Source organism: Cryptomeria japonica, chromosome 6, assembly GCF_030272615.1.
Source record: "Cryptomeria japonica chromosome 6, Sugi_1.0, whole genome shotgun sequence".
Classification (NCBI taxonomy): Eukaryota; Viridiplantae; Streptophyta; class Pinopsida; order Cupressales; family Cupressaceae; genus Cryptomeria; species Cryptomeria japonica.
The window spans coordinates 313,962,067-313,985,181 of NC_081410.1; the positions used below are offsets into that span (position 1 = coordinate 313,962,067).

General features: G+C 39.0%; 1 protein-coding gene across 4 annotated transcripts in view; it reads left to right on the plus strand.

The window, feature by feature from the left end:
• The window catches only part of LOC131043896 (uncharacterized), a 126,386-nt gene that overhangs the window by 22,527 nt on the left and 80,744 nt on the right, over positions 1 to 23,115 (plus strand). The window lies entirely within an intron of this gene.

Sequence of the window (23,115 nt, forward strand, 5' to 3'; positions counted from 1 at the left end):
CTCTTTTGCATTTTATTTTCAAAAGCTTTCATAGAAGTAAGTCCAAAGAACTCAAAGCAATATCATTCGTTTTCAAAATGTTGAAGGAAGTTGGCAAAACTGCCCATTTTGGAACCTTGGAGTCTACTTTGTGATCACTTAGTTTAGCACATTGGAGATTTTGTTCAAGAGAGGATAGAGTACCTTCGGTATTTTATTTTGTGTTGACAGTCATAAAACACTCACCAACAAGATGTCTTGGAGAGCATTTTGTATGTGAAGTTTTTTGCAAGTGATGTCATTGGTATCGATTAAGAGTGTTGGATTGATTGTTGAAGCCTCTTGTTGAAGAAGCCTAGTGCTCGCACTGTATTGTAATTGCTTTGTTTACATATTGAAGAAAGTATTGTGCTTTTGGAGCATGGGATTTTTCTCCCAAAAGGGTTTTCCCCATGTATAGTGTTTGTTTATTGTGGTAATCTTTATGCATGTCTATTTGTATGTGTTTCTTTTACTATAGTAGTGACGATTTGTTTGAAAAATTGCACTCTCTCCCCCACTAGATTATTGTTTGGAGGCATTTTCCGCATTGTTGCTTCCTCTCAAAGTAGACCCAAAAGGGATAGGAGTCCTCAAAACCAACATTTATAGAGGAGGCAAGGTAAATTATCCATTCCCACTTTTGATGGTTCCAATCAATGCACTACTAGGTCTTGGATTAAAAAATTTGATACCCTTTTTCCATTAAATCCCATGTTAAAAAATGGAGCTATCAAGTATGCTACTTTGCACTTGGAGGGAGATGCACATGAACTGTGGTGCTATGGTTTGTTGATATAGGGACATAAATCTTTTTAACTCCTATGTTGAGTTTAGTCAAAGACTCATTGAAAAGTTTGACAGGAAAGACCCAGAGTTGAATTTTGGGAGTTAGCCTAGTTTGAAACAGTATGGTATGTTTGATGCTTAAAAGTTGTAGAGGTTTATTGTGATGGTGTTAGATGTGTTCAAGAGGAGATTGATAATGCATTTCATTGAGGGATAATTAGAACCACTATGTGGTTGTTTGAAGACTTTTGATCCACCATTTTTACAAGATGCTATCAAGAGAGCCAAAAACATGGAGTTCTCTACTTTGAAAACAAAATTATAGTCAATGTTTCCCCCAGTAAAGAAAAGATGAGAGATCCTTTCAAAGGGAGTGGCCCAAGGAGCCTAGCATATCAGATGAGACAAAAAATGAGCTACGAAGAAAGAAGTGTTTCTTTTGTAAGGAGATATGGGTACTGGGTCACAGGTGCCTAGGGAAAGGCAAGGTGCACTATATTGAGGTTGTTTTTGACAGCAAAGAAGAGAAGACAAAAAGCGTTAGAGATAGTGAAGAAAGTGAATCAAAGGAAGAATGAGTTGAATTAGAGGAGTACTCTTTAGGAGTTAAGGATGGTATTGTTGCTACACTGTTCAGTACATTCCGATATAATTCATTTAGGGTGAAGGGAGTATTGCAAGGTTAGCGTGTGATTGTGTTGATAGATAGTGAGGCAACCCACAACTTCATTGATGACGCCTTGGTGGCAAAAGGAGGTCTACAAGTGGAAAACTTTGAAGGGTTTAGTCTTATGGTTGTGGATGAAATCACAATGACGTGTACTAAGAAAGTACCCAAATTTTGCATCTTGTTATGCAATTCTATAGTGATTGATGATTTTTATCTGGTAGGTATTGGGGAAACAAATTTTGTGTTGGGAGTTCAGTGGTTGCATTCGTTTGGAAAATATTTGTAGAACCTCTAGACGATGGAGTTGAAGTTCAAGGTGGATGAAAAGAAAGTTGTTCTTTGTGGGATGTCTAATGCTGCACCAAGGATCATTATTGCCTAGAGGATGTTGAGTATTTTTCAGCATGGTGATGTAGCTTGGGCAGCCCAATGTTTTATTTCCACAAAAAGTACACTTTAGATGGGAAGAGAGCATATCACGTGGATATTCAGTCCTTGCTGAATAAGCATAGTGTGGTATTCAGTGACATTCCTCTAGGCAGGCCATTAGAGAGAGGTTATGAGCATACTATTGAACTAGAGGAGGTAGCCAAGCCTATGATCACCACTCCCTAGTATTATCTGAAAAGGCATAATGAGGAGATCAAGAAGGCCATCGAAGAGTTGTTGGATATGGGGCACATTAGACCTAGTTCTAGTTCCTTTGTTTCATCAATAATTTTGGTAAAGAAGGATGGGAACATGAGATTAGATTATTGTGCACTTAACAAGAAAACAAATTAATATAAATTTGATTCCCAAGATTGATTAGCTTATCAATGAACTTCATGGAGTAGTTTATTTTTCAAAGATTGATCTTTTGTTGGGTTACCATCAAATCAAAGTTAGGGAGTAGAATATACAGAAGATTGCTTTTACATGTCATTATGGACATTATGAGATCTTGGCCATGCCTTTCAGATTGGCCAATGCACTTGCTACATTTTAGTCTTGTATGAACCATGTGTTTAGTAAGCAGTTGTAGAAGTTTTTACTTGTTTTCTTTGTTGAGATCTTGATTTACAACAAAACATGGGAGGACCACCTTAGGTATATTGATGAGGTATTGTTTATTATGGAAGCACAATCATTATTTGCTAAAGCCTCTTAGTGTGAGTTCAAAATGACAAAAGTCATACTTGGGACATGTGATTGGCGTTGATAGAGTTAAGGTTGATGAAGAGAAGATATGGGCCATTCTTGATTGGCGACCATCAAGACATTGACACATTTGAGAGGATTCCTTGGACTATGCAGTTACTATAGGAGGTTTGTTAAGGGGTTTTCATAGTTAACAACACCCATGCTAGATTTAACTAAGGAGGGATCATTCTCTTGGATGGATGCAACGTAGTAGGTATTTGATTGACTTAAGAAGGTTATGAGCACTTTCCTAGTATTAGTGCTCCCTGATTTTCTCAACCCTTTGTTTTAGAATGTGATGCATGAAGAGAGGCAATTGGAGTTGTGCGCAAAACAAGCACCCTATATCTTTTGAGAACCGAAAAATTAGAGATGTAGAGATGTATTATTCAATTTATGATGAGGAGATGCTCACAATCATGCATGCCTTGGTTAAGCATAGATAGTATTTGGTTGGAGGGAAGTTTGTAGTGAGATCTGATCATGACAAATTGAAGTACTTCCTTGAGTAGAATGACTTGAATGAATGCCAATAGAAGTGGGTAAGCAAAGTACGGGTTTATGAATTTGATATTGAGTATGTAAAAGGAAAGAGAAACGTGTTAGTTGATTCTTTGTCTAGGAGACCCACTTTATGGTCTACATCTAAGATATCAAGTGATTGGAAGGCTCACCTCTTGGTTGAGTATTCCAAAAATACTTTTCCTTCTGAGATCATGGGTCGAAAGTTCAGGATGAGAGATACAGGTTTTTGGATTACATTATTTGTTATAAGCTAAGTTACCGGTTTGGGTTTGAAGAACCCGGTACGCCAGTACGGCAAAATTTTGAAAAGGGGTTTGGGTTCGTTAGTACAAAAACATGTAAATTATATATATATGCAGCCTATAAGCATGAATTACGATTAGCATGTCACATAGCATCATATAAACAACAAAACCAACATAAACTTGTAATCATAGCATCATGATCATACCATAAAAGCATCATATACATCAAGTTTAATATCAAAATGCTAAAATATTAAAGTATCATTGTTTCAACTTTCAACAATTTAAAGTTTGATCATCAAATGGATTCTCTAATGGGGGGTTGGGGCAACGCCCCCAACGGGGTCAAGGGGCAGCGCCCCTTGCGGGGGTTTGGGGGCAGCGCCCCCAGCGGGGTCAAGGGGCAGAGCCCCTTGCGGGGTCAAGGGGCAGCGCCCCAAACACCAAATTACAACCTTCAAACCCACACGGAACTCCATGGCGTGCATCAATTTTCTGCTTTTTTAAGACATCAGGAACAAGGCCAAAGAAGTCAAAATTTTGATCAAGGTCCATTCTCCCGTACGGGAATTGTGTTTTCTGACTTGTTCTTTCGTACAGACTTGTGCTTCTCTCTTGGTTGTATGATGCATAGGTGTGTGGCTTGAGACATAGGTTCATTTTAATTTTTATGTGGTGGAATTCAAAAAAAAATAAATTATGCAAAAAAAAATCCATTTTTGGGTTGTCAGACCCTTGGGTTTGACTTGGGTCCTCTTGGGTTCGATCCTGGGTCCTCTTGGGTTCGCCCTGGTTCGAACCAGGCCTGTGAACCACGAACCCTGTTCGAACCACAGGCGAACCGGACCTGAACCCCGAACCAGGACCGTACTGGACCAGTACCAGGGGTCTAGGGGGCCGAACTCGGTAACTCAGATTATAAGGACAAGATTTATTTGGTGCTTGAATACAAAATGGAAGAGAAGATTTTGGGGTTGTTCATGATATGCCTTTAGCAGGCCATCCGTTCTACTTTAAATCTTATGTATTAACCATGCCAAGCTATATCGATTTGTACTTGCAATTTTTTCAATTTAAGCACACAGGCATTCCAACTAATAGTTGTGGGATAGCTGGATATATGTGTATTTCCACAATGGTATTTAACAATATTTGACAAAATATCCACTGTATCTCCAAGCTGATTTGTGTACTTACTAATGTTTGCCAAAAATGCTTTTAAAGAAATGGAATCAATATTATATTAAGCATTCACTAAGCACATGCAAACGGTTGTTTGTACAGTTATAAACTGGTTCCTTTAATAAACTCATATTACAATTCATTGTTGTTCGTCACTACTGCTACAAGTTTACATGAATAACAATACTGGTTGGACAATAATAAATGCATGGGAGCAAAGAAAATTACTAACCAATTTTCTGTTATAAATATATACATATATTGAAAGTAGGCAAATCTGAAACTGTATACAGTAAGAGCTGGTCACTAGAAATTTCTGCCCTCAATAACTAGTATGTCTTAGCAGATAGGTGAGAACATCTAGCATGTAATATTGTACAGCTCCACTCAAAACCGAAAGGCAGGTCCAAATATGTATAGAGTCCAATTAACTTCAACAAGTTTGTTTGCCCTCTCGGGTGAATAACTTAAACATAAAGCACGTAATGCAGAATGATAATACCATAGATATCAGACAAGTATAAGAGATGTTATTCCATTCATAATTCTGTGTTGCAAGTTACATTCTGAAGTATATAAAGATACTGAGGGGGTGCGAGCGCCAACCGTTGCACCGCAACGACTACTCCTCGGTTGCCAACTAACCAAAACAATTACACATAATTAACTAGTCTTATGTTTGTGTATAATAATGCCGCTAACATCATCCCCCCAAAAAGAAAAGTCGTCTCCAGGCGACTAACAACAAAAACAGAGACAATGCAACCTATACAATATATACATCAGAAAAAACTAAGGAGGGGGCTGGGGAAGCGTCCTTGAAGTAGAAGGCTGAGACGCCGGTGTCTGGGCTGCCAAGCGGGCGTGGAGCTCATACACCTGCTGAGTACGGGCAGTCACATCCCGCTCCGCCACCAAGACCTTCTCCAAAGCTGTCTTCACCATATGCGCGGCTTCCAGCAGCTCCTTCTCTTTGGTATCCACTGTCTCTGTCATATCGACCAACCGAGTCTGCAATAGGTTCCTCTCGATAGTGACTGCCTCTAAGTCCTGCTACACGAGGCTCCTCGCACTCTGCTCTGGTGACAGGCGAGTCTCTACCTCCGCCTTCTCTACGCAGGACATCTCTAGCTGAGCCAACAACTGGGCCCGCTCTGCTGCCCAGGAGGCCTGTTGAGTGGCCACATCCCTCTTCAACGCGACTCTAGCAGCCTCTCAGACCTCCGACTCATGCTGGGCACGCCTTAGGGCATAGTAGGCGTCCCGGTAGACCTGCTCCATCTCGCGGACAACTGCCGTCACCCGACTCTCCACAATGGGCTGACGCACACTCCAAGCCTGGAGCATCTCCTCTGTCTCAGTAGTCGGCCAACCCTGAGACTCAAAGCATGTAGTAAAGGCTGCGAGACAGCCCACCTGCATAAACCGTAGGGCCCTCTCCAACTCCCCCACCACTTGCTGCAATGCTTGCGTCTGAGCAGTGGCCGCTACCCGCCTACCCCTTGTCACCATGTCTGCTAGATAGGCCTCAATATCCTCCCCCTCCTGCTCCGAAGGCTGTGAAGTCTCTAGCGGAGTTGACACAACCACATCCTGCTGTGAAGGTACCTCCTCCGCCACCAATGGTGTACCCTCCCCTGGCGTCTGGATGGCAGAGACGACCTCTCCTGCCACGTGCCCAACTGCTAGCACATGTGTCTCGCCAGAGGAATCGTCCAAGTCGACTACCTCTGCTCTAGTCTCTTGACACGGTGAGAATACAACGGCTCCCTTCGGCTGTGCCAATGTCATCTGAAACCGCTGTGTGTGCCAGCTCTCCATAGCCACGACCGATGGATCGACACGCGTCTCTACGACCGGGGGATGGGCCGTTGTCATCGACTCCTCCAACAAAGACGCAGAAACAGTCACCACGGCCTCAGTCCCCACAACGTCCAACCATACCTGAGGCTCCGTATCCATTACCTCCCTCAGCCCTTGCTCCTCGGCGACTACTACCCGATGCGGTGACTCCTTCGTCCCTGACTCTGCCATGTCCTCCATAAGTGCCGCCGTGGTTGGGCCTGGTGATGCTACTTGGTGTTGTAGGGGGCCGAGTGTAACTAGCGTGCGGCTCTGTCCGAAGGCCGGAATAAAGGTGCCGCCTACTCCAGATGATGGCAACGACGTGCCCATCGGTAGCAGGGGTGGGGCAAACAGGACCCGCTCCTCCATTGCCCTGCTGCTATCATCCTCCTCTTCCGCTTCTGATTCCTCTGTGCTACTAGAATCCCTCCCGCTGTAAGGCTCTCCTAAAGTCGAGGCCGTATCTACCGCCTGTTTCCGCTTCGTGGAAGAGTGCCCAATGTCCAAGTGCCTCCAATACATTATTGGAGGCTCACTTGCTGCCAACGGTCCCTGTGGCCGTACCTCCAACTCTGCCTCCGACACTACTTCCCGTGTGGCCTCTAGGAACAACCCTATAGCATAGTGCGGCATATAGAATGTGCGATGCTGCATCGTCAAAAACTCATACATGCGTTCTGCGAGTAACGCGGCCCAATCATACATGATGCCATTCATCAACCCGTTCATAAGCATAATCTGAGGGAGGGCGATGTCCGACGCCCTACTCGACCCTGTCAATTTGCTCTTGATGACATCCATAATGCACCGCCAGTGGCCCTCTGCAACAAAGGTCTTACAGATTCCCCGACCCTTTGTGGCATTAGCCACGCTGTCCAGCTCTGCTGTTGTCAAGTTCTTGGAGATTAATTTGATCCACCGCTCCTTCTCCTCCCGCTTCATCTTTTTAGCCTTCAATTCTATTTTCTTGCCCTGTCTGCTTGGAATGCCGAATACCCTCGTGAAGTCCCTCGCTTTGAAGGATATGGTAACATCCCTCCCGAGGTATTCAAAAGTGCTGGTGCATGTGTGTCTGTCGAAGGTGTCCACCATGAACCGTAGGGCACCCTCATACTCGCGGATAGGAAACACAGGCATCCGAATAGCCCACTCTACTTCCGCCTTACATAGGTTTTGCTTCACCAGATCATTGCCAGGAGTGTCTTGCCACCATTTCCGGCATTCCGACCCATTCAGGCCTTCAAAGGTGATGTTCTGGGGTGTTAATGTATTTTTCGCACATAGGGAAGCCTGTGGTGCTGTCTGCTTTTGCTTCTGTCGAGCGCTGGCATCCATGGTGTTGCCTGCAACACGTACGCCGCCTGATGATAAAACCTTGGTATTGCTATCCCTCTGGCTGCTACTGGAGGAAGCTTGCAACTGTTTTTTCCAACTTCATTTCCCTGCCGAATCCATTAATCTCTGGTATAACTGAATTCCGGTTAAAAATCGTACGGTCGTTGGACACCTTCGTAACGACCTTCTCCTTCTTTTTCCCTTGCGTTCCTTCTCCCTTTTTTTTCCTTGTGTGGTCTGCGTGGTCTACTTGTGTGCGTGGCGGTCCTTTTTCCCTTGCGTGGCTGTGTGGTTTACTTCTGGTGTGGGCTGCGTGGTCTTCTTTATGTTGGTGCGGGCGTGTGCGAGGCTGTGCGGGCGCGTCTTTTGTTCCCGAGTACGTCTAGGCAACGGCGCCAAATGTTTACCCTCTCGGGTGAATAACTTAAAACATAAAGCACGTAATGCAGAATGATAATGCCATAGATATCACACAAGTATAAGAGATGTTATTCCATTCATAATTCTGTGTTGCAAGTTACATTCCAAAGTATATAAAGATACCGAGGGGGTGCGAGCGCCAACCGTCGCACCGCAACGACCACTCCTCGGTTGCCAACTAACCAAAACAATTACACATAATTAACTAGTCTTATGTTTGTGTACAATAATGCCGCTAACAAAGTTACCCTTTCTTTCCAACCAGTGTTACTTTTTTCTGACCTGGGTGCCCGAATGCTATTCTTTATTGTGCCCTAATATCCAAAAAGGCAGGTGTGATGTAGAGTCCTATTAATGTCTGGACTCTTTCCAAATCTCCTGCCTACGATGCTTTTCAAACTCTAACCCAAAGCTAGTGGCCGCTTTATACTATCCTACTTTTAAAAGGACACTCCAAACTTCACCTTTTGTTTTAGACTTCCCAAACTACACCTTACATTTTGTGGTCCTTATCGTACTAGGAGTCCTCTTAAACATTCAGTGATTCCTCAAACTTTGATTTAATGAGCTGGCAGCAGGATTAAAGTAATCCTAAATGGAATTTGCTACTTGTATAAAAGGCTCAATGATCTTTTGGAAAGCTTAGTGCCCAAATTTGATGTTAAGATAGATTAAGAAGCAGGGGGCCAGGTACTGTGAGTCCTTTTTTTCATAGTAACTCTCAGCTGCTGCATTTTTAAGCCCTTAATAGCAAGAAGAGAATAGCGGATAGCTATAATTCTCATGTTAAAACTATAATTGCCAATCTTCATATTAAATCCTTGATAGATGAAATTTGGTGGCCAACTATACCAATATGAAATGAAGTTGCCTCATAATACCACACCCAAATATTCATGCCAAGATTCATAATATTAGCTGTCCAACAAAACTTATTGCCACGATTATTATTTCACCCTAAAGCTGCATTGATAATCCCATCAATGTAATATATAGTCATGATGCCAAAATATTAATATTTCCTCTAATTTAGCCAACCACTTGGAATAGTTAATAATACAATCACCAATCCGTAAGTGCCCAACTATGGGAAAACTCCAGCAATAATATATTTATTCTCCCAGCTAGAATAATTCTATTCTGAAAATTATAGTTTTTCCCATGAAATAAACCTTTATTCCGAGATTGATAATTATCTTGAAATTTGTATTCAAAGAAGAGTTCTTGAAGCAAATCCACTCGTGGATGGAGTTGGATTTTTGTACAATCCACCTATCTCCCATGGGTTCTCATCCTAGGTTGAAGAATGAACTAGGTTCAATCTCTCACATGAAAAGGGTTTCATAAAACTATTCCAGAATGCCCAATGACTCTCTTTTAGCTCCTTTTTGTAATCTTTTCTGGAACTTTCCAGAAAGAATATAATTTAAATTCATTCTAATAATAAACTTCTGAAAAGCCTTTTTAATAAAGTGTCCTTATAAATTTCCCATCGGCATAATATAAAGTCACTTATTAAAATAACTAAGGAGACATTTAATTAATTAAATATAAATAATCTCGAGAAGCTTAGGACTATATACAATTTAACTAGTTAACTATTTTAATGACCTTTTTAAATAATTGCTTCACAGTTTAACATAGTTTGACAGAGTGTTGGTAGTTGTATTAGAATGGTACAGTGGATATATGATGCAGCATTATACAAATTTATTTGGGATTCTGGAATTGGTATGTAGGTTCAGATTGCTTGAGGACAAACAATCTCTGGGAAGGGAGGACTGTATTATCTCCTTTTATTTGACCTTGGAAAATAATGAAATGATTAAACTTAAGTAGGGGAGAGAGAGATTTACTTGGAAAGGATTGAATGCTGTTCTTGGATACATTTGGTACTGTGTAATTTGCCAATAGAAAAAATCTGAGCACACTTTTCTAGTAGGTTTGCTGCAGCCTCTGCCTATCCTTGAGCAAAATTGGGAAAGCAATCGATGGATTTCATCACAGGTCTAAACAGGGCAAAGGTTGTATTTATGATGTGGTGGATATGTTGACCAAGTATGCTCACTTTTATGCTATATCTTGTAAGTACGAGGTATTGCAATTCGTAGATTTGTTTTCTAGAGAGGTGTTTGGGCTCCATGGATTGCTTGAAAACATTGTAGTGATCAGGACTACGAGTTCCTCAATGTGTTTTGATGGGAGCTATTCAAGTGAGTATATATTGAATTGACACTAAGCACTAACTATCACCCATAGACAAAAATAGTTAATAAGTGGGTTCAGGGATATCTAAGGAACTATATATCAGGACACTAGAAGGTTTGACTCTTTTCAGAGCTTTATATGGATATGATGCCACATCCTTTGTTGATTTGGTCATTGCCGATAGTAAATCTCCCAAGGTTAGAGATTTAGATTCAACAAAATTAGGATATTATGAGAGCTTTACAGGAGAACATTTAATAGACTCAAAGTCAGCAAAATATGAATGCTGATAGGCATAGAATAGAGAGGTTAGTTGAGGTAGGTGACATGGTTTCTTGTGGTTGCAGCCTTATTAGCAGTCGTCACTTAAGAAGAGTGGTGCAGACAAGTTGAAACCACAATTTTATGAGCCTTACAATATCATTAAGAAGATTGGAGACGTTGCTTATTAACTTGAACTACTTGAGCATAGCATAATTTACAACATGTTTCATGTTTCGTGTCTTAGGAAGGCACTTGGGCAACACATTATTCCTTTTGCAAAGTTACCAGCTCTAGATGAGAAAGGAAAATTGATCCTCTATCATTGATATATGGGAGAAGAAACATAGGAACATGAGCATTTTAGAATACTTGGTCCGTGAATGGATATGCCTCTAGAAGATGCCACTTGGGAAGGAGAGCAAATTCTTTAGCATCCAAATCTGAAATTGCTTAGGTACTAAGTTACTAGGCTTGATATTGGTTTGGGTTTGAGGGTTTGGCTAGTAGATTTGATTAAATTTATTTCGTTGTTGGGTTTGTCCATACAAAACATATAAAAATTATTTACACAAGACTTTTCTTTAATAAATAATAAATAAGTATAGTATATTAAAAAATATATGAAATATTTTAATATCCATTTGTATAAATATCATTAAAAAATATATTAAACTATAAATATAAACTATATAATATAAAATGTATATATATTAATATTGTTGTCCTCATTTTTGAATTTTAAAAAATGTGACCACCTACAATTTTTTGCTTAAAATGTGTCATTTTGTCTCCAAGGCATGTTTTACGAGGTGCAAAATTCACATCTGTTAGTGTCAAATCATTGGGGGGTGTCTTTGCCATCATTGTCCAAATTTTGGTGAGTTTTGGTCTTCATTTTCCTAGCTTTTTGTGCAATTTTGGGTTTTAGAGCAGTCACTGCAAGTTGAAGATTATTCTCTTAAGGCACGCTTCTCGAGGCAAAATTTTCTCTTCTGGTTAAACTGGGCTGATCTTCGGTCCATCCTCGATCCACATTTCAAATTTCATCGCGTTTCGAGTTCGTTTGCTATGTCTTTCCTTCAATTTCGGGTTTTTTTTCTTCTTGACTACAGGTGGGAAATTTTCCTTTGATTGCAAGTTTTAATTTTCTCTTGTTTTAGTGTTGTAGGGAAATTTTAAAACAATTACAACTGCACTTTATTTTAAACTTGTCACTTGTAACTTACTTTTTATTTTCCCCTTGCTTTTTATGTCTTTTAAGTCATTGTAGGAACTTTTTGGACAAATTACAAGTGAATTTAAAATTATAAGTTTAAAAAAAACTCGTAATTTCTTATAAAAGTTCCTACTTAAGTGATTTTATGTTGTGGTTGTTGGTATTTTGGTATGGTTTTGTCATTGATGTCAACACCTACTAACACTTATCAACTCTGGCACCTTGGAGAATCAGCAACATTCACCGGCAAGCAAATGACTCATGCACAGTCACTGGTATCTGGTACACCGGTAGGATATAATGATCACCGACACTTGGAATGGCATGGAAAACACTTGGTTATGTCGAAGATATCGTTTGGACACCTTGTCTTGGAGATTTGATTATTGGTATATTCATATTTGCATATTTGCTGTTACCGGCAAACAGGTCTAGGTTATACACCGACAGGTTTATCTTTTCCAGATCAACATGGCACGCTATGGAGATGATTTATTATTGTTGTAAATGCATTAAGCCGACATGTTGAATCGGTTATTGCATTGGGCATTAATTTAATTGTAAATTGATTTTATTGTAATATCCTTTAGAGCCGACCTACTAAAATTGGTCCTAGGTTATGATATAAATGTAAGATCTTATTTGTAAGATCGAATGTGGAATGCGAGGAAGAATTGTGTGAAGGTATATGCGAGAATAAGCAGAGCTATACACACAGACATCATTTGAAGGTGAAGCAAGGTTTTGTGAAAGCATATCAGAATTACACTGGTACTGAATCCAGCATATGAAGATGGTATTTTGAGAAGTACATTCTTATTGGATTTAACCATCCAATTGTAGTCAGTGTGACTCCTATTTTGTGTTTGAGTAGTGAGCTCTAGGTGCTTGGCCTTTCTGCATGTGCAGACCCCATTTGTATACACTTACTATCTGCAGTAGTATCATCTGATTGTGGGTAAGGTTTCCCACCGTGGTTTTTCCCCTTACAGGGTTTCCACGTACAAATATTGGTGTTAAGTGTTGTGGATGACTTTGTCTTTTTGTTTCATGCATTAATATTTACCGGTATTGGAATTAACTGATAAAACTGTCTACCGGTATAAAAGACTGGTTTACCGGTATCAAGCAATAAGTTGTTTTGGTTTGAATTTATTTGTCAACTGATTCACCCCCCCCCTCTCAGTTGCCTCCGGGACCTAACAGTGGTAGGGATTCTTTTTGTCTATTACAAGTTTAAATGTTCTTTTACTTGTAATAGGGTTTTTATTTCCCTATTACATGTTTTATGTCCTTTAAGTCATTTTTAACTTGTAAAGGGGATTTTATTTCCCTATTACAAGTTGTTTTGCTCTTTATTTTTGTATTATTCTTCTTTTAAAACCTGAATTTGCCATAGAAGGGAAAAAAGTGAAGTATTTAAAACTTGTAGAAGGGATTCTAAAACCCGATTACAACTTCCAAGTGCATTTTGCTACTTGTATTTGCAACTCAAGAACCCGAAATGTATTTTTGCTCCCAAAAAACCCGTTTTTCATGGTTTGAATCCGGTTTTCATGGAGGAATGCATTGAGTGAAGGAGGTGGGACATTTTGTTCCTCATTTGCTGGTTTATGGGCTACATTTCTTTGCTATCTTGGAGGCATTTTTATTGATTTGGAGCCACGTTTTTGCCTCATTATGGAAGTTTTTCAAATATGTGTTGCTGCATTTTGATCCTCTATTGCAAGGCGTTTTTCCTCATCCCCAACGTGGACTTGCATCATGATCGAAGGCGTTTTTCTTCCTCCTTCCATGCTGTTTTTTGTGCAAAGAGTTTGAATCTGAGTTTGTCTTGGATGCAACAAGGATTCCAACGTTTTTCCTTCATCTTCTATTTAAAGAGCTGATTGTTTCTTTCAGAGATTATTCATCTTTTTCAAGTGCATCTTGATGAAGCAAGTGAAACTTCTTCCCATTTCGCTAAGTTCTTTGAATGCAATTTGGAGATTGAATTATTTTTCCCCTTTATATTTTTTTTACCATTCATTTGATTTCGGGTTTTAAAATTCCGATTACAAGTAACTTTGGTAATGTTGACCTTCCCCTTTGGTAAAAAGAGTTATACCTTCTTTTTACAAAATTTACAAATGTTGAAAAATTGCCATGAGACTCATTCATTTGATTTTGGGTTTTACAAATCTGATTGCAAACAAGAGTTTTTCCCATTTTCCAAGTTTGCCATTACCGGTTGGTATCATTCTTTCCATTTTCCCCTCATGTCAAAACCCGGTTGCAATTGTGTCTTCACTTGCACTCAGCCTTCCAGAACCCGTAATTGGTCCAAAATACACTCAAAAACACTTGAAAATGAGTTTTGAAGGACCAAATACAAGTGCAAACTTGTAGTTACCCATTACACATATGGAGTTGCATGTTTGTTCTCCACAATTGCAAGTTAATGCCCTTGTTTTACCACACATGTAATGCAGTATCCAGAACTCGAAATTCACTTGTGAGCCCATTTTTGCATCAATTTATCCCTTCCCTTGTCAGTTCTATTTACACACACGATCTACCAAATCAATAAATTAAGGCATGGGCCTTATTTTGCGAGTAGATTGCGAGATTGGAGGATGATTCAAAGAGAAAACAACAACATGACGAAGCCACACAAGGGGATAGATAAGTGACATGAATGGTTGAGAGCATAGAAAGCTTTCAAGACAAAGATAGGCTTCTTACTTCAGCCTTGCAAAGAACTTCCCTCTTGAAAAGCTAGTGCTACCCCAAACAAGAAGATAAGATTGAAGTTCGTCGGCCAAGGACACAAAGATCATTAAGGATGCAAATTCCTGTTCCGGTTCAAGATGTCTTCACCAATCCTGAATACTTCAAGTTCTAGCATCCTAAAGCGGCATGAAGATCATCACAGACAGAGGATGATGCAGTTGGAGACCTGTCTTTGGACACTTAGATTAATTATGCATTTGTGATTTTTTTTTGACAAATTACATGTAATGTCAAATTTGTAATTGCAAGTGTGACTTTACTTGCATTTTTGTAAAAATGTAATTACATGCAAGGCAACTACAAGCTGAGTTAGATTAGGACTGTAGTTGGAATAAGTCATGGTGGTTGAGAGAATTTCTCAAGTTAGTAAAGATCCTCCCACCTTTTTCTCAAGGCTCCTCTCCTATAAATACTTGAGGGGATCTATTGTAATTTGGATCTTTTGGCAATGCAACAAAACTCTTCTAGTTTGTATGTACACTCTAAGACTTTGAGCTTAGTTGTAAATCAGATTGCAGTAAATGAAAAGTAGCAAATTGCTTTCAAACTTTGTGTTGATTCAAGGTGTTATGTGACGACATTTTCTAGTGATTGATTGTGAGTTCTGAGGTGTTATACAATAGGGATTCAAGCTCAATCTTACAGACTTTGAGCTGCTTATTGTGTTTGGAACTTTAGATTGGTTTTAAGATTTGATATTGCAGACTTTGAGCTGCTTGTCATGTCTGAAACTATTGTAGGACACTCAAGCAAAGGGGTAACTTGCAGACTTTGTGCTGCTTTTATTTACTATGTTTGTGCATAAGAGGTGCATCATGTGGTTAGACTTTGAGCTGCTACATATTGTGCTTAGTCACCAGAAAATCATCTACAAAGGTTGATAGGACAATAGAAGTGTTGAAGATTTTGTGCTTTCATTTCTGTTTTCCTGTCCCGGGGAAGTGATGGAGGTCTTTGTTCCTTCATGGAAACTTTGCTTCCCTTTATGTTCCAAAAATCCTATGAAAAAAGTCTTATTTCTGTATTTGTTGTTATTTATTTCCAATTGCTATTACTTTTCTGTGAAAAGAAAAGAGTATAGTTTTTCTTGAAAGAAGAAGAAAGACTGCTGTCCCATCCATATTAGATTAGTTTAGTTTGTAGATGGGGGGAGCCTTCCCTAAATTAAGAGAGTATCATGCTCATACACTGTGGCTGAAACCACAATTTTGCACATCCCCCAGGTGTACAAAATTTTCAACCAACAAATATAAAATATAATAATATAATAAATTTTAATATTATTTATTGTTCTTTGCTGCCCTAGGTGTGTATGTTTTGGGCTCGCTATGAATTATTGTGATTGAAGTGCTTCCTTTGTTGCTGATGAATCAACAAGATAAACTAGGTTGGGTCAAGGATAATAATAAAAAATTCCTTCTCAATAAGAGCTTTTATCAAACCATTCAAAATTCTTCATGGGTTCTTCGAAGTTTGTTTGGGATAAACCCACAAGCTAAATCCCAGACCTTGGCTGCACCGGACTAGTTTCTAGACTTGAGACAAATTTTACCTGAATTGACAAGGTAATATGGATGAATCAGTAACATACTTTAAGGACAAGCAATTTTGGGGAAGGAGGAATGTAATGACACCTTCTTCGACCTAGGTGTTTGGAGAGGACCCTTTAACTTATTTAATTCTTGTAGGCAAAAATGGGGGTTTGGAGACACAATACTTCAATTAATTAGATTTTAAATTGTGTCACATTCTTATTTATATTAACTACTTGCATGGCGCCGATCTTTCTGGGTTTTTTTGGGTTTTCTTTCTTTGGTTCTTGAAAAACACTGATATTTATAGTATGAGCTCATTTTTGGCACCAAGCATCATTCTTCAGCACTAGTAATGTCTCAGGATGTTTAATTTTAGTTTTTGATGTTTTGGTGGGCCTTTTTGCAATGTGCTTTTAATATTTGTACTAAAGTTATAAAGTTATGTTTTAATATTTACTTTAGTGTTAAATATTGTAAAGTTAGTTTCCTCAAATGTGAACGCCTAGGGGAGAGAGAGAGAGGTGGGGTGGCTTTGCACATGAATTGCTATTAATATTTCAAAAAGGTCTTTTTGAGTTGAAAATTTCTTTTTTAGAAAAAAAACAAAAATGTAATTTTTTGAAAAAGCAAAGATAAGGAAAAAAACACATGTTTGAAAAAGTAGCGAAAAAAAAAAAACAAAAAGTGCTTTTCTGAAAAATGGCGAAAAAGTGAAAAATACTTTTCAAAAAAGCAACAAAAAAGAAAAAATAGTTTTTGGAAAAAGCAACACAATAGCAAAACACTTTTTCCTAATATCTCTCAAAAGTTATAAAAGGAGGATTGGTGCTCTCATTTCAATATACAAAGTTTGAACAAATCGAAATGTTGTTGAAATAAACTTTGAGAGTTCTTGGGATTGTTGAGGACGAAAATCCTCTGCAATTGGTTTTTGGTGGGGAAAGATCCACCCTAGCTATTTATTGGTTTTCAATTAGCGAATACACCGATTTGCTTGAGTTTTTGATTAAGATAAATGGGTTTTACAGGGACCCAAAACCCGAAGTCAGAGAGAGATACAAAAAATTAAACAGTTGCTAACTAGTTCAGAAACAACAGGAAAACAACGATAGAAATAGGGCCACACCCACACAACAAAAACACAAAAAACCACTAACAGAAAAAACAAAAAACGACTAAACTAAAGATTGCATCAGCTCCGAATTCTTTTGGATCATACTTTTTTTGATTTCCTCGAGCTCTTCCATGATGAACCTGGAGGTACTCTTCTCTTGGTTCCTGCTCCTCATCCACGTATAGGGGCCAGTAGTGACTTGTGATCCCTTACCTTGCAAGTTTGGCTCCTGGGTTTTCTTCTTCTGTTTGGTGTCTGAAGTTGGGATATTGGTGATGGGCTGGGCTCTTTGGTCCGCAATCATGGAATTAACCTTTTTAAGACCCTCAGCGCTGCTATTCATGGCTTCCCTACTAATATCAACCAGATTCCTCAGGTTGCCCTTAATCTCTTCCAAGCATATTTCCAATTGACCAATCCTTGATTCATGATCTGTTTTCATGCTCTTAATATCTTCTGTAAGTTTCTGTGTCATTCATATAAGCTTGTTAGTTTTGCTTGGCATGGGAGTCTTAGTAAAAGTGTCAATGATGCCCTTAATTCTTTCCTTCAGCATGTTGGTCTCCTTGCTGACCCAAAGAAAGCAATTTTCATGGCTTTTAACAATTTTTTAAAGGAGAATATCAAAATTAGAGTCTTTTTTAGTATCCCCCTGTTTCACTTGTTTAATGTTAATGGGGATGTCAAGCTTTATTTCCTCCTCCTTTCCCCTGGCTTCCCTTGTTTTTCTTAATTTAGACTTTTTCGAATTCGGTGGGCCAAAACCCTCTAGATTGGGGTTAGGGATTTTATACTTACTGGCAACCCATCTGGGGTGTTTGTTTCTTCTGCTGCTACCGGTGCCAGGTGTAATATTTTGTGGGGGACCCTCCTCTTGAGAGGGACAGTAGTCCGGATCTTCCGAGACATTGAGGTCCTGCCAGTCCATAGCTATACTAGACCCCTCTTCCTCCATCTCTGTGTCAGACACAATTTGTACATCAGGGTTGGTTGAAGAATTGGGGGTTTTGACAGCTGGGGAGGGTTTAACCCCATGCTCTTTGGCATATTCCATAATGAGCATGATTAACCCCTCATGCAAGACAGGGTTGTCACTATTTTTGGTGTGATTCACTAGGCTATGCTCAAGAGAAGATAACAAGTAGAAAGGCAAATAAATTCTTTTGTTATGCCTAAAATGATTCAATATCATAAAGTGGTAAGAGAAGATACTGACATAATGACCATCAAGAGTAATATACCTCATAATCACTTAACCACATCTGCCCAAAGTGATTGCAAGTCCTTCCTGTTATAACCATCGTCAGCCATCTTTCACACCTTGTCTCTCTCGCTTTGTTTGTCAAAAAAGACCGAAATGGCTTCTTCCGCCGCCCTCCTCTCTCTATAAAAATTCTTGCCATCCATCTGCAAGCCAGTTATGTCCACAATGAAGGCTTCATCGATTCTAAACTCTACTCCAAAAGCCGTGAGGATACCTTTCTTCCAACCATTCACAAAATCCTTAGTTGTTTTGGGTCATTGCCATGAAGCCTCTTGAGATACGGCACAAGACCCCCATTGGTAATCTCTGTCCACATCTCCTTGTTCTTTTCCCATTTCTCATAGGAAGTAGGCTCCATTATGTTTTTATAACCTCCCATATGCAATCTACCTCTATAAAATTGGGTGTAAGCACCAAATCCGAACCAGGCGATGAAAAACCAGACACAAAAGAAAGCTTTAGAAACCCTAGTTTGAAATTCGAACTCAAATCCCACGAAATATCATTACTCATTTGGCAATCTGTCATCATTATTGTGAGATGAATGGCCAATACAATCGACGTCCTTTCTTGTCAGTTCACACAATTGTATCGGGAAAGTTTCCCTTCCCGTCCTCCACCGTATGTCCACATAATCCACACCAATGTTCGCCAGGTGGTCCACTGGCATGTTACCTTCCCGATAAACGTGGGAAATTTTGAAATCATCCAATTTTGTAATCATGATGTGGCACTCCTGAATTAAATGCTTGATAGTCCAGCTGGGCTCAGTATGTTTACTCACAAGCCACACTTTTTTGAACTTTTCTCTGATAGCCATGTGTAAGCCAATGTAAGCAGCTTTTGCCTCGACGAAGTGGTTTGTCTGGGTGCCCAGTGGGAGTGCCACCGCCGAGACAAGCCTACCATTGTGGTCACGAGCAACTCCCCCACAACCAGCTGGCGCAGGATTACGTTTAGCCGCCCCGTCAACATTGATTTTGATCCACCCACATGGGGGAGGAACCCAAACAACATTATTTCTTGTCTGCTTTAACTTGATAGTAGGTTTAGAAATATCCCAGCTGATATGCCATCTATTGATAATATCCTAGTCCTGAGTCAAAGTAGGAATATGGGGGTCAATCTTGCAAGATGGACAAGAAGAGATAAAGTTTTCCTTAATGTCATTCTGGATTCTTCGAGCAACAGATAGAGCAGAGGACTCTTTGTCCTTGAAGATCCGGTTGTTTCTTTCTTTCCAAATCCTCCAGGCCAGATGGGGCAACATCAGACACCATAACACTTTGAGAGAAGGATTATCCGAAGGGCAATTCCTCTGGGACCAACAGTCCAAAAGGCTCCTGGGAAGGCACCACATGAATCCCCAGAGACCAAATAAATGAGCCCAGACATCTCTGGAAAAGGAGCAGTGGAGCAGCAAGTGCGTAACATTTTTAGCGTCTTCCTTGCACAAAAACACCTGTTTGGAATAGCCATACTCCTTTTGCACAAATTGTCAATGGAAAGAATCTTATTCTGCATAAAGAAGCAGAAGAAAATATTAATTTTGGGAATCAACAACTTGTTCCAAATACTAGACCAGATTGGGGCAGGAGCAAAGGATCTCGTCAACAGGTGGAAAGCATGAGACACAGAGAAAACTCATGAGGAGGAACCACACCACACCGAGGTATCATCAATAGGTAAAGAGGGGATGTGAATATTAGCAAGCCATAATTGAAGGGGTTTCAGGATGGGGTTCACACTAATAAGATTGATCCAATTACCCTCTCTAATATAATCAGCAACCCAACAGCTAAACCTCTCCACACATCTCACTTTAAGTTGAGCCGCGCAATGAAAGTTAATCAAAGGCCCATCACCAACCCACCAATCTCCCAGAAGCGAATTTTCCTCCCATTTCCAAGGACCCATCTTGATCCTTTAAGAATAGCATCTTTGGAGTTATGAAAATTTACCCAAAGATTAGATGCGGCCACAAGTAGATTGTAATCTTCTAAAACACTTTGGGCAGAGATACCATTAACATGGTATTTGTTGTGAAAGATAGAAATCCATTCATTAGAATCCTTCAGGCATCTCCAGAATTGTTTGGCCATGAGGGCTTTGTTGAAGGAGTTTGCTGATATGGGTTTTGGAAAAAAAATGATTTGTTTGAGGTTTTCTATGTTATCTTCAGGGTTTTTGGTGTGATTTGATCAATTTTGAAGTGCTGTTCGTATTTAGAGTGTTTTGGTTAAAATTCTAGTTCTAGCCATATATTTTCAGATGCATAGGAACTCTCATTTTTGCTCATAACTCTTGGAGAGATTTATTTTGGGTTCTGGGTGTTGTTCCAAAGTTTTTCCTCCAGCTGGGTGATGGGAATCTATATATTATATATGGGTTTTGGTTAGTATTTTATATACTATGTGAAGTCACCCCTTTTGGAGGTAGCGCCCATCTTCAGCTAGCCATGTGTGGGTTAAAGGGAGTGGTGAATGGATGTGGAGGGCTCTTAGCTCCTCTATTTCAGGTCTTTATTGGACATTTCATTGTTTCAGCTCTTTTAGAGGCAGTTTGGTGACTTTTGGAAGAGATTTAATGGAGTTTTCAGACCCCTATGTGTATGGCAGTCATTTGAAAGCATTGGGAATACTGCTTTTAATATTTCAGACCATTACCTGTTTGTAGCAGACCTTGTATGAGTCACTATGAGCCTTTGGAAGGGTTGGAGAATAGCCATTTGTTGGTGTAACAGGAGGATCGGATCGAAGACTCTCAGGTAGTTGTTTGCTGATGCAAATAGCTGTAGCTGAAGGTAGCGTTCGAGAATTCGGAGCTGCATTTTGCTCACCGTGAATTCAGTCCCACAAGGATAGTCATTTCTGTTATTGCTGAGGTCTGTTCATATTTTAAATTTCTTGCTTTTCAGTCTATTTGGTGAGAACATTGAAGAGTAGATATTATCTTGTTTGAAATTATGCAAAGTTACATTATGAGTTTCTATGCAATATAATCTGCAATGGTTTTGAAAACAAATGAATGAAATCTAAAAACAAAACCAATCAGCAAATTGTGTATTATCCATTTCTTGCTATCACTCAAGTTGTCAAGCATCTTTACAAAAAAAAGCTGGGTATCCATTACATCATTGGTTGTCATTCCCCAATATAAAGTCCAACAATCGTTGGAATTTTAATTTGTACCTTTTAGTGTGTCACAAATTGGAATAGATATGTGGTACAACCACCCTTGGAATCGAAGGGGAAGCTCCTTGTAAACAAAAACTAATCTAATGTGAACAATCTATATAGTGTTTTTTTGAGTAATTAGCACTAATGCTGAATAAAACTATAGGGATGTCTTTTTGGATTCACCTAAGGGCAAAAGACAGATACACACTTTAACTCAAGGCAAAATGTTTTTGTGCATTTTGATTTTAAAAAACCCAACAATTACTACATATTCTACTATTCAACCAAAAGCACACATTGAGTAGTGTAAGTGCACATAAGGATTAAAAAGATTTGCACAATACATAGGACTTGGTAAATTAGAAGAGGGGAATGGCATAAAAATCTACTAATTTTAATTTACCTCATCAATGCATACAAAGAACATTGCAAGCCAAACAAAGTATTTGCAGTCAAAGCTACAACTACCAACTTAATGGCTACTTTAATACAAAGCTTTGAGTAATATTTAATTCATAAAAGCACTATAACACATTAGACATAACAATCTAACAACAATCTAGAAACAAAGTAGTGATCCTAAATTCTATTGAATGAATACTAAACACTGAATCAACAACCATGAATCCCAGTTAAAGTCTTGAAGTATTTAACTCTAATATTGATCTATATATGATGGAAATTAGTAATATGCTACCTAAAAGTTAGTAGCATGCATGTTTTTGAAGAATATTTGTACAAATTTATTCGTTATTTAATGTTAAAAAAATTTGCCAATTTTTTCCCCAAGTTTTCTGAGTTCAAGTTTTTTATATTTTTTTGGGTCAGCCGAGTTATTGTTGAGTCCAGGTTTTTCAACTTTGTGCTAGACAATAATAAGAAATACTTCATGAATGCTTTCTATAAGAGAGAAAATGAAATGTGGAAGTGGTAGAGATGACATTTGAATATTTTAAACGTCAGCAAAAGTAAAAAATCATTCAGCCTCACTTTTAACCCTTTAGTCTGATTATAAATGTTTCCTGCTAATAATCTGTTTCCTGTGATCCTTTTCTGCTCTAAAAGTTCTGGAGAAACGTATATACTGGGCATACATTGAATCTGAATTTAATCTGTTGTGATTTACTTTATTAGTATTATTTTGCAGTACAAGCAGCTTAATATTTATAATTTGTTAGATTTCTAGAGGCTTATTCATGTTGAAACTTGAAATTTTTAGTAATTCCTTCTTGATGCAGTTAAGAGCCAAACACAAGGATGGTTGACCTTTTCACGATAGTCTAGAATCTTAAGAGGAGTGTTGGTCAAGATCTCCTTACTCTTCATGACTTACTTCAAGACTGGATTTTTCT